This window comes from Carcharodon carcharias, chromosome 3 (assembly GCF_017639515.1).
Source record: "Carcharodon carcharias isolate sCarCar2 chromosome 3, sCarCar2.pri, whole genome shotgun sequence".
Taxonomy (NCBI): Eukaryota; Metazoa; Chordata; class Chondrichthyes; order Lamniformes; family Lamnidae; genus Carcharodon; species Carcharodon carcharias.
The window spans coordinates 27,019,155-27,031,852 of record NC_054469.1 but is presented as its reverse complement, the minus strand read 5'-3'; the positions used below and the strand labels follow the sequence as shown (position 1 = coordinate 27,031,852).

General features: G+C 43.6%; 1 protein-coding gene across 9 annotated transcripts in view; it reads right to left on the bottom strand.

Annotated features, from left to right (window-relative positions):
• galnt11 (UDP-N-acetyl-alpha-D-galactosamine:polypeptide N-acetylgalactosaminyltransferase 11 (GalNAc-T11)) overlaps positions 1–12,698 on the bottom strand; it is a 199,747-nt gene that overhangs the window by 90,100 nt on the left and 96,949 nt on the right. For 2 of the 9 annotated variants that reach the window (XM_041183551.1, XM_041183558.1), the window contains exon 1: positions 11,469–12,123. The exons of the other annotated variants lie outside the window; for them this stretch is intronic. The gene's annotated coding sequence lies outside the window, so the exon portion shown is untranslated. Of the gene's footprint in view, positions 1–11,468; positions 12,124–12,698 lie in introns of those variants that run through there. 9 annotated transcript variants of the gene reach the window in all.

The following is a 12,698-nucleotide window of genomic DNA, read 5'->3' as shown; positions in this document are numbered from 1 at the left end:
CCATTTGTCTCCTGGTGTTTGCTTTTGTCTGTGACATCTTTTGATTATCTGCCCCTATCACTGCTTGCTTGTCCCTACAACCACACCACCCCCCCCACTTCTCTCCACCCACCCAACCCACCCCCCCACCTTAAACCAGCTTATATTTCACCCCCCTCCTTAGATTCACTCAGTTCTGTTGAAGGGTCATGAGGACTCGAAACGTCAACTATTTTCTTCTCCGCCGATGCTGTCAGACCTGCTGAGTTTTTCCAGGTAATTCTGTTTTTATCCTGGTGAATCTCCTCTGCATCCCCTCCATTGCAATCACATCCTTCCTATAATGTGGCGACCAGAACTGCACACAGTACTCCAGCTGTGGCCTCACTAAGGTTCTATACAACTCCAACATGACCTCCCTACTTTTGTAATCTGTGCCTCGATTGATAAAGGCAAGTGTCCCATATGCCTTTTTCACCACCCCACTAACATGCCCCTCCATCTTCAGAGATCTATAGACACACACGCCAAAGTCCCTTTGTTCCTCAGAACTTCCTAGTGCCATGCCGTTCATTGAATACTTCCTTGTCAAATTACTCCCTCCAAAGTGTATCACCTCACACTTTTCAGGGTTAAATTCCATCTGCCACTTTTCTGCCCATTTGACCATCCCATCTATATCTTCCTGTAGACCAAGACACTCAACCTCACTGTTAACCACCCGGCCAATCTTTGTGTCATCCGCAAACTTACTCTTCCTAACTCCCACATAGTCATCTATGTCGTTTATATAAAGGACACATAATAGGGGTCCCAGCACAGATCCCTGTGATACGCCACTGGACACTGGCTTCCAGTCACTAAAGCAGGCTTCTGTCATCACCCTCTGTCTCCTACAACTAAGCAAATTTTCAATCCACTTTATCAAATTACCCTGTATCCCATGTGCATTTGCCTTCTTTATAAGTCTTCCATGTAGGACCTCGTCAAAGGCTTTGCTGAAATCCATATAAACTACATCAACTGCACTACCCTCATCTACACACCTGGTCACCTCCTCAAAAAATTCTATCAAATTTGTTAGGCATGACCTCCCTCTGCCAAAGCTATGCTGACTATCCCTGATCAAACCTTGCCTCTCCAAGTGGAGATAGATTCCCACTTTCAGAATTTTCTCCAATAGTTTCCCTATCACTGAGGTGAGACTCACTGGCCTCTAGTTCCCTGGCTTATCTCGACAACCCTTCTTAAATAGTGGAACCATATTAGTTGTTCTCCAGTCCTCTGGCACCTCCACCGTGGCCAGAGAAGAATTAAAAGTTTGGGTCAGAGCCCCTGCGATCTCCTCCCTTGCCACCCTCAGCAGTCTGGGACACAAATCATCCAGACCTGGACATTTGTCCATTTGTGAATGGTGCTGATTTTGCGCAATCAACAGCGAACATCCCCACATCTGACCATATGATAGAAGGAACATCATTGATGAAGCAGCTGAAGATGGTCAGAATTAGGACACTCCCCTGAGGAACTCCTGCAGTGACGTCCTGGAACTGAGATGACAGACCTCCAACAATAACAATCATTGTCCTTTGTGCTTGGTATGACTCCAACCAATGGAGAGTTTTCCCCCTGATTACCATTGACTACAGTTTTGCTAGGTTCCGTGTTGCCACACTCAGTAAAATGCTGCCTTGATGTGCTGGGGTCCCCCCATCGATGAGGATGCGGATATTTGTGGAGCTTCCTCCTCCAGTGAGTTGTTTAATTGTCCACTGCCATTCAGGACTAGATAAGACCATAAGACATCGGAGCAGAAATTAGGCCATTCAGCCCATCGAGTCTGCTCCGCCATTCAATCATGGCTTATAAGTTTCTCAACGCCATTTTTCCGCCTTCTCCCCGTAATCTTTGATCCCCTTACCAATCAAGAATCTATTGATCTCGGTCTTAAATACACTCAATGACCTGGCCTCCACAGCCTTCTGTGGCAATGAATTCCATAGATTCACCACTCTCTGGCTAAAGAAGTTTCTCCTCATCTCTGTTCTAAAAGGTCTTCCCTTTACTCTGAGGCTGTGCCCTCAGGTCCAAGTCTCTCCTACTAATGGAAACATTTTCCCCACATCCACTCTATCCAGGCCTTTAAGTATTCTGTAAGTTTCAATCAGACCCCCCCCCACCTCATCCTTCTAAACTCCTTTGAGTATAGACCCAGAGTCCTCAAACGCGCCTCATATGTTAAGCCTTTCATTTCTGGGATCATTCTCGTGAACCTCCTCTGGACCCTCTCCAGGGACAGCACATCCTTCCTGAGATACAGGGCCCAAAACCGCTCTCAATATTCTAAATGTAGTCCGACCAGAGCCTTATAAAGCCTCAGCAGCACATCCCTGCTTTTATATTCTAGTCCGCTCGAAATAAATGCCAACATTGCATTTGCCTTCCTAACTACCGACTCAACCCGCAAGTTAACCTTGAGAATCCTGGACTGGGACTCCCAAGTCCCTTTGCACTCCAGATTTCTGAATTCTCTCCCCATTTAGAAAATAGTCTTTGCCTCTATTCTTCCTACAAAAGTGCATGACCTCACACTTCCCCATGTTGTATTCCATCTGCCACTTCTTTGTCCGTTCTCCTAACCTGTCCAAATCCTTCTGCAGCCTCTCCGCCTCCTCAATTCTACCTGTCCCTCCACCTATCTTTGTATCATCTGCAAACATAGCCAGGATGCCCGCAGTTCCTTCATCTAGATCATTAATGTATAAAGTGAAAATTTGTGGTCCCAACACTGACCCCTGCAGAACTCCACTAGTCACCGGCCACCATCCAGAGAAGGATCCCCCTCATCCCCACTCTCTGCCTCCTGCCAGGCAGCCAATCTTCTATCCATGCTAATACCTTGCCTCTAACACCATGGGCTCTTATCTTACTGAGCAGCCTCCTGTGCGGCACCTTGTCAAAAGCCTTCTGGAAGTCCAAGTAGTTAACATCCATTGGCTCTCCTTTGTCTAACCTACTCATTACCTCCTCAAAGAATTCTAACAGACTTGTCAGGCATGACCTCCCCTTGAAGAAACCATGCTGGCTTTACCCGATTTTACCATGCACTTCCAAGTATTCTGAAATCTCATCCTTAATAATGGACTCTAAAATATTACCAATGACCAACGTCAGGCTAATCGGCCTGTAATTTCCTGTCTTTCCTCACTCCCTTCTCAAATAGGGAGGTTACATTAGCGATTTTCCAGTCCTCTGGGACCCTCCCTGAATCCAGTGATTCTTGAAAGATCACCCATAACGCCTCCACTATCTCTTCAGCTATCTCCTTCAGAAATCTGGGATGTAAGCCATCTTGACCAGGTGATTTAACACCCTTCAGGCCTTTCAGTTTTCCTAGCACCTTCTCCTTGGTAATGGCCACCATACTCACCTCTGCCGCCTCCACCCCCCTGCCGACACTCTTGAACTTTGGGGATGTTACTCGTGTCTTCCACCGTGAAGACTGATGCGAAGTACCTATTCAGTTCCTCCGCTATTTCTTTGTTCCACACTACTTCTTCTCCAGCAGCATTTTCCAGCAGCCCAATATCCACTTTTGCCTCTCTCTTACCCTTTATATATCTAAAAAACTCTTGTAATCTTCTTTTATATTACTGGCTAGTTTACCCTCATATTTAATCTTCTCCCTCCTTATTTCTTTTTTAGTTGTCTTCTGTTGGTCTTTGCAGGCTTCCAAATCCCTTGCTCTTAGCCGCATTGTATGCTTTCTCTTTAGCTTTTATGCTGTCCCTGACTTCCCTTGTCAGTCCTGTTGCCTCATCCTCCCTTTAGTATGCTTCTGAATTTTTGTTGTGTCTCCCAAATTACTCCCAGAAACTCCTGCCATTGCTGTTCCACTGTCTTTCCTGCTAGGCTCACCTCCCAGTCAATTCTGGCCAGATCTTCCCTCATGCCTCTGTAGTTGCCTTTATTCAATTGTAATACTGTTACATCTGATTCCAGCTTTTTCCTCTCAAATTGCAAGGTTCTATCATATTCTGTCATATTATGGTCACTTCCTCCTAAGGGTTCCTTCACCTTAAGCTCCCTTATCAAATCTGCCTCATTACACATCACTAAATCTAGAATTGCCTGTTCCCTAGTGGGCTCCATCACAAGCTGCTCCAAAAAGCCATCTCTATAGACATTCCACAAATTCCTTTACTTGGGATCCACTACCAACCTGATTTTCCAAGTCTACCTGTATATTGAAATCCCCCATGATCACTGTAACCTTGCCTTTCTTACACGCCTTTTCTATCTCCTGGTGTATCTTGTGCCCCGCATCCTGACTACTGTTCGGAGGCCTGTACATAACTCCCATTATGGTTTTTTTACCTTTGCGGTTCCTCAACTCTACCCACACAGATTCTACATCATCTGACCCTACATTATTTCTTGCTATCGATTTCATTTCATTTCTTACTAACAAAGCAACCCCACCCTCTCTGCCAATCTTTTTGGTAGGATGTATATCCTTGGATATTTAACTCCCAGTCCGGATCACCTTGCAGCCATGTCTCTGTGATGCCCACCACATCATACCTGCCAATTTCAATCTGCGCCACAAGCTTATTTACCTTATTTCGTATACTGCGTGCATTCAGATACAACACCTTCAGTCCTGTATTTCCCGTCCCCTTTCTCATTGTTGTCCCTTTATCTGATGTGCTTGAAGTTAGATTCCTAGCCCTTTCCAAACACTCTGTCCTATTTTATGTTCTGGAGACTTTAATAGCCTCTCCTGGGCTCTCCTTTCTTTTCAGTTTTTTCATAATTTTCCATGACATTGAATCCAGCCCCCCACAGCTAACCAGCTGCTTTGTTTCCCATTAGTCATACTTCTTGGAGTTTTACCTTCCCCTTCCTCCCCACTTTCTAGTTTAAAGTCCTGTTGACCACCCTATTTACCCTTTTCGCTAGAACATTGGTCCCAGATCGGTTCAGGTGGAGACCGCCCCAACGGTACAGATCCCTCCTGTTCCAATACTGATGCCAGTGCTCCACGAAATGGAACCCCTCTTTCCCGCACCATTCCTTTAGCCATGTGTTTACTTCCCTTATTCTCGCGTCCCTATGCCAATTTGCACGTGGCTCGGGTAGTAATCCGGAGATTATAACCCTTGAGGACCTGTTCTTTAATTTAGTTCCTAGTTCCTGATAATCCCCAAACCGGTCCTCTTTCCTAGTCTTACCTATGTTATTTGTCCCAACGTGGACCACAACAACTGGATCCTCCCACTCCCTCCAATATCCTTTCAAGCTGGTCAGAGATGTCCCTCATCCTGGCACTGGGCAGGCAACATACCATGTGGGACTCTCGATCCTGCTTACAAAGAATGCTATCAATTCCCCTGATTATAGAATCCCCTACAACTACCATTTGTCTTTTTGCTCCCCCCTCTTGAATAGCCTCCTGTGCCACGGTGCCGTGGTCAGCTGGCTCATCCTCCCTACAGCCCTGTTCCTCACCCACACAGGGAGCAAGTACCTCGTACCTGTTGGACAAGGTCAAGAGCTGAGGCTCCTCTGTTCCTGAACACAGGATCCTTCTACCTGCCTCACTTGCAGTCACACCCTGCTGACCCTGACCACTGACTAAACCTGAGGTACTTAATCTACCGGGTGTGACCACCTCCTGAAACAAAGCATCCAGGTAACTCTCCCCCTCCTGGATGTGCTGCAGCGTCTGGAGCTCGAACTTGAGCTCATCAATTCTGAGCCGGAGTTCCTCCAGCAACCAACACTTGCTGCAGATGTGGTCACTGCGGCTCACAATGGGATCTGCCAGCTCCCACATCATACAGCTACAGCACATCACCTGCTCAGCCATCTCGACTTAGATAATTAATTTATTAATTAGCTTTGCAGTGTTTATTTTCCAAATTCGGTGCACATTTCCTACCAACCAAACAGGTCACAACTTTCCTGTGATGTCACTTTTTCAGTTTTGGCTTCAGTTACTCTGTGCCCCGAGGCCACCACTCCGGTGCTCCTCCCTCCAAGTCTGCTCCCTGGAGACAAGGCCGCGAATCCCCAAGGTAAGCTAGATTTATACTCACCGCTCCGGTGCTCCTCCTTCCAAGTTTGCTCCCAGGATTTACTCACCAATCAGCTGCTTTTTCTTTAAAATCCACTTTCAGAAGCGTGTCCCTCACAGGTCTGGTGCACTCCTGAAGGAACTGCCCCTTTCTCTCTCTTTTTTAGGTTTGAGGAGGACGGAGGGATGGAAGCACTACAGCAATGTAATGTTTGGGGCTATTCCATTCTTTGACAGTGGGTCCTCCTCAATTCCCTCCTGAGTCGTGGTGTCTGCAGTGACTTCTCCCAGAATGCTTCAGTCACTTCTCACCAGCGCCCTCTGTTGGATGCTTTTCCTCCTGTTGAGTGCAAGAGTCCTTCTCCTCGATTCCCTCCTGAGTCGCGGTGGCTGCGGTGACTCCTCCCAGAATGCTTCAGTCACTTCTCACCAGTGCCCTCTGTTAGATGTGGCAGGACTGCAGGGCTTAGATCTGATCTGTTGGTTGTGGAATCGCTTAGCTCTGTCTATTGCTTGCTGCTTATGCTGTTTGGCATGCAAGTAATCCTGTGTTGTCGCTTCACCAGGTTGACACCTCATTTTTAGGTATGCTTGGTGCTGTTCCTGGCATACCCTCCTGCACTCTTCATTGAACCAGGGTTGATCCCCTGGTTTGGTGGTAACGGTAGAGTGGGGGGAAATGCGTGGCCATGCTGTTACAGGTCGCGATTGAGTACAAGTCTGCTGCTGCGAACAGCAGAAGGAACATGTTGTTTGATACGATCCGCCAGTCTTTGGAAAGTACAGCCTACATACCTAGCATCACACTGGCACCGAAATTCACATACCACATTACTCGTTTGTGAGATATGAAGAACGAGCTTATGGATTTTCAGCAGAATCCTGTTAATGGCAACTATGCAGTAGCAACACAAGTTCACAACAGACAAGGTACAGACCACCCAAACAGCCTGTGCTTGCAAAACTCAAAACACAGTGTAAACACATTAGATATGATTCGCAATAGGGTTATTTAGCAAATATTGACCAGTGTGCTAAAAATTACACTGGCAACCAGTTTAAGATTGCCAGTCGGGCTTGCAGTGTGGCGCATTTGCGTGTTCTGGAAGCTACATATATTAATACACAGGGCCTCGTTCTTTGCTGCATGGGTCTAGGCTGCTGTAGCTCTGTACCAAGTGTACATAGTGGGGTGCACATCTTAAAAGAGCCTTGGTTTGTTCTGAGGCAGTCAATGTATTTCCTTGGGTGTCTAATACCAGCGCCTGTGATAAATCTGAAATGATAGTCTGAAAATTAGAGCCAGCCCTTTCAGGGGATAAATTAGGAAACTCTTCCAACTGCAAAGGGTGGAAGAAGTTTGAAACACTCTTCTGCAAATGACAATTGATGCTAGATCAACTGTTAATGTTAAATCTGAGCTTGGTAGATTTTGGTTATCCAAAGGTATTATGGGATATGAGTCAAAAATGGGTATATGAAATTAGCTCATGATCACCCATGATCTCACTAAATGACAGAACAGGCTTGAAGAGATAAATGGCTCCATCCTGTTCCACGGCAGAAATCACAACAAACAGATGGCAAGTATTTGTACAGATAATACTTGGCCTACATGATCTTCAGGACTGGTTTCAATCACCTGAGAGGAATTTTCCAGGGTACTTTTTCCATGGGGATTGTTTCTGCATTGTTGCCTTGCGTAGTTCCATGACTACAGTGGAGTGAGGGTGAAAGGATGGAATAACTGTTGTCACAATGCTTGAACCACCTGGTGTGTTTGACAGGCTTGATGGACCATCTGTTTTTTCCCTACTCGCCAATTTTGTACATTCATAAATTTCTTTAAAAAGAAACGTGTAATGCTCCATGTTGAAGTGTGGAATGTTTTGCCACTGGAAATAGCTGAGGCAGGGAACATTGCTACATTACAAATAATATTTGAATCAGAGAAAAATACAAGCATATGGAGAGACAGCATAGCAGTGGGATCATTGTTGGACTGCTCTAGCAAAACTGCAGAACAGATCCAATGAGCCAAATGCCTCCTTTTGGGCTGTTAATATCTATAGTTCTAAGGGCTTATTAGTGTTCCAATTTTTGATTTAGTTTTAACAGTGTTTAACACTTACTGCTGGTGAACTGAAAACAACAATTCCACCATTTTTTCTGGTTGGCAGGTATGATAGTTCGCTATCTTTAGTTATTTTCAACTTCTTATGTTACAATCAGCCAGATCGCAATTCAATCAGGTTTTATTACCACTCGAAGACTTAAAAGTAATACATTTAATCCTCATACAGTACTTAAATATTGAGAGAATTTGTGAAATAAAACAGGTATTTAAACTTGAATGATGCATTATGATTGCAAATATGCAGATAATGTTTTCTGACATTGCTGTGTGGACCAGTACATCCAATAATTGGACCAGTTTGCCTGCCTTGCAAGATTCATCGTACTTCAAATGTAATTCATTATGTAAAGCACTTTGAGATATGTTGATGTGAAAGGCACTTTATGGCTGTTGTGTCCTTTCTAAATTAGAAGAAAGGATGAAGGCCAAAGCCAATGCTGCAGCTCATCACCAGTGCTGAAAATTGTATGGCAGAATATAACATAAATCAGGAAGTGATTAGGTGACACCAAACTTGATTTGAAAAGCCTGAGTTTTTGAGAGGAAGGAAAAATTGAGAGAAATAAGCTTGACAGAGTTGTAGAATTAATTAGGAGGCTGCGCCATGAGTCTTGAATTTAACACAGTGATTAAGGAGGAAGAGAAATAAGCATGGAGTACTCCAAGCACAGGAAGAACAAGCGAGAAATACTCAGAAGACCATAGATTATTGAAGTGTTAATTCAAAATGTGACAAGGTTGGCGGTATAGGAAAGTGGGACTGAGAAAGAGTAAAAAATGTTGCACCATTTTTCAAGAAAGAAGGGAGAGAGAAAACAGTGAATAACAGGCCAGTTGCCTAACATCAGCTGTTGGGAAAATGCGGGAATCTATTATTAAGGAAGTCTCAACAATGCACTTAGAAAAGCAGAGTATGGTTAGAACAAATCAACATGGTTTTATTAAGGGGAAATCTGTTTGACAAATCTATTAGAGTTTTTTGAGGATGTAACAAATAGGGTAGACAAAGGGGAGCCAGTAGATGTAGTATACCTGGATTTCCAAAAGGCATTCAATAAAGGTACCACACAAAAGGTTAATAGACAGGATAGGGCTCATGGAATTGGGGGTAATATTTTGTCTTGTGTAGAGGATTGGTTACAAATAGAAAGCAGAGAATGGGCTTTTTCGAGTTGGCAAGCAGTGAATAGTGGAGTGCCGCAAGGATCAGTACTGGAGCCTCAGCTATTTACAATTTATATTAATGACTTAGATGAAGAGGCAGGGAGTAATGCATCAAAGTTTGCTGATGTTACCAAGCTTTTACGTTGAGCCTTTTCTGTCTTTTTATTCTTGAGTGTTCTTTTTTTTATTGCACTATCTCTTCTTTCCTTTTTTTTCAAGAACACAAGAAATAGGAGCAGGAGTAGACCATATGGCCCATTGAGCCTGCTCTGCCATTCAGTACAATCATGGTTGATCTTGGGCTTCAACTCTATTTTCCTGCTGCTCCCCATATCACCTAGGTGGGGAGGTATGCTGTGGGGAGGGCACAGAGAGGCTGCAAAGAGATATAGACAGGTTTTTTTTTATTCATTCACGGGATGTGGGCTTTGCTGGCTGGGTCAGCATTTATTGCCCATCCCTAGTTGCCCTTGAGAAGGTGGTGGTGAGCTGTCTTCTTGAACTGCTGGAGTCCATGTGATGTAGGTACACCTACAGTACTGTTAGTGTGTAACAAAATGTCAGGTGGAGTATAATGTAGGTAAGTGTGGAGTTAATCACTTTGGTCCTAAGAATAGAAAAGCGGAATATTTTTTACAAGGTATGAAACTTGTAAGTGTTGATGTTCAAAGAGACTTAGGTGTGCTTGTTCAAGGAATACAGAAAGTTAGCATGCATGTGCAGCAAGAAATTCAGAAGGCAAATGGTATTGTAAGGGGATTGGTGTGCAAAAGTAAAGAAGTCTTGCAACAGTGTACAGGGTTTTGGTGAGACACATCTGGAATAGTGTGTAGTAAGGAAGGGTATACTTACATTGGAGGTGGTACAGCGAAGGTTCACTAGATTAGTCCCTGGGATGAGGGGGTTGTCCTCTGATGAGAGGCTAAGTAAATTGGTCTTATATTCTCTGGAGTTTAGGAGAATGAGAGGCAATCTCATTAAAATCTACAAAATCCTCAGGGGGCTTGATTGGGTAGATGCTGAGGGATTGCTTCCACCGACTGGGGAGTCTAAAACACGGAGGCACAGCCTCAGGATAAGGGGCCAATCATTTTGGACCAGCATGAGGAGAAATTGCTTCACTCAAAGGGTTGTGAATCATTGGAATTCTCTACCCCAGAGGGTTGTAGATGCTCCATCTTTAAACACATTTAAGGCTGAATAGATAGATCTTTGGTCTCGAGAAATTAAGGGATATGGGGAACGGCAGGAAAATAGAGTTGAAGCCCAAGATCAGCCATGATTGTACTGAATGGCAGAGCAGGCTCAGTGGGCCATATGGTCTACTCCTGCTCCTATTTCTTGTGTTCTTGAAAAAAAGGAAAGAGCTAGTGCAATAAAAAAAGAGAACACTCAAGAATAAAAAGACAGAAAAGGCTCAACCTAAAAGAGTGCTGCCTATCAGACCAGTTTTTTCCTTGTATACCGCCCTGGAGTATAACTTGGGTTATAAGACCCTTCATAACAATGAAAGAAATGATGACATTTGAATGAAGTGGGTGTTTTTGAGTTTTAAGAGTGTTTGAGAAAAGAAGTTCTGAATGGATACTTAGGAAAAGTTTGTGATCGCAGCACCTTTGCGTAGGAAGTAACGGATATGTTATAAATACCACAAATGAAGCCACCTTCTACATGAACATCTGAATATAAACAAAGATGCAGAGGATTAAAGAGAGTGACAGAATATTTGAGAAATTGCTAAAAAGTGGCACACAGGAAGACAGAGGCAGTTTTATTTTATTTTAGATCCATAAAGGAAATGGAAATCAATCATTGAAACTAATAAGGAGAAAGGTAATGGACAAAGAAGACAGTGTTAAATTATTTATTAAATTACCATATAAACTTCACAGGTAAACAATTTTTCACTCTGTGTGAAAGTGGACTACTATAATCACAATGCTGCATTAGGTTCTGTATACTTTAAAAATTAAAAATATTGGCAATATTTTAAGTTAGTGAAATAAAGCAGTGGTTATACTAGTTTCCATAGACACAAAAATTAAACAAAAAAGGTTTTTTGTTTTGAAGAAGTGGTAAAAAAATTCTAAGACTATTTATGTAACTTACAAACAAATGCCCTTCAAAGATCCTCCGCATAGTCACACTCTGGATGCATTGGCATTTCAACCACAATAGAACTGGATGTTGGCCCAGCAATCTCTTTAGTCTTCCCTTCAAAGGTCTTGAAGGCACTCCAAAGAGCTGTGAGAAGAGCTTGGATTTTTCTTTGCTAGTGTGGTGAGTCTATTAACTGTGAGCCAACCTGCTCTACTAAATTGTATCCACCCAAACTGCATAACTCATTACCATGTCATCACATCACTGCGCTAAGGGTGAAACCACATTATGGAATTTCAACAGCATTTTAAACTAGCTTAAGTATGGAACCTGTAATGGGTGTTTCGTCGTGTTGATGAAGAGATTTGTGGTGCACTGCGAGTGCTACCGTTTACATTAATTCCAAATGAGCTTTACAGTTTGTTTGGTGCAACAGGTTCCTACAACTTGCGGTTTATCCAATGCATTGCATCAGACAGAAAGAAAGAAGCAAGAACTTTCATTCACATAGTGGCTTTCAGAACTTCAGGGCTGGACACCCAAAGCACTTCATAACCAAAATAGTAACCAATTGGCCACAGTAAGGTTCCACAAATAGAAATGAAATAAATGACCAAATCAACTGTTTTAGGAGTTGGTTGAGGGATAAATATTGGCCATTATGTCTTGGGGAACTCCCCTGCTCATCTCCAAGTAGCGCCAAGGGATCTTCTACATCCACTTGAGAGGGCAGACAAGGCCTCAGAATAGGGGAGTTTAGGAGAGGCAGTAGCATAGTGGTATTGTCACTGGACTAGTATTCCAACCTAGGGTAATCCTATGGAGACCTGGGTTTGAATCCCACCATGGCAGATGGTGGAATTTGAATTCATTAAAAATCTGGAAGTAAAAGTCTAACGATGACCATGAAACCATTGTCAATTTTTCTAAAAGCCCATCTGGTTCACTAATGTCCTTTAAGGAAGGAAATCTGCTGTCCTTCCCTGGTTTGGCCTACATGTGACTCCAGGCCCACAGCAATGTGGTTGACTCTTAAATGCTTTCTGAACAAGAGCAATTAGGGATGGGCAATAAATGCTGGCCTAGCCAACAACACCCACATCCCATGAATGAATAAAAAAAAACTGTCTCATCTGAAAATCATGTTATGTGTGTTCTGCCCGAAGGCAGCTCCTTGGCTGGTTACAGTACCTAAGTTGGTTAGATGGCTAGCGCGTGGTTCAGAATAATGCCAACAGT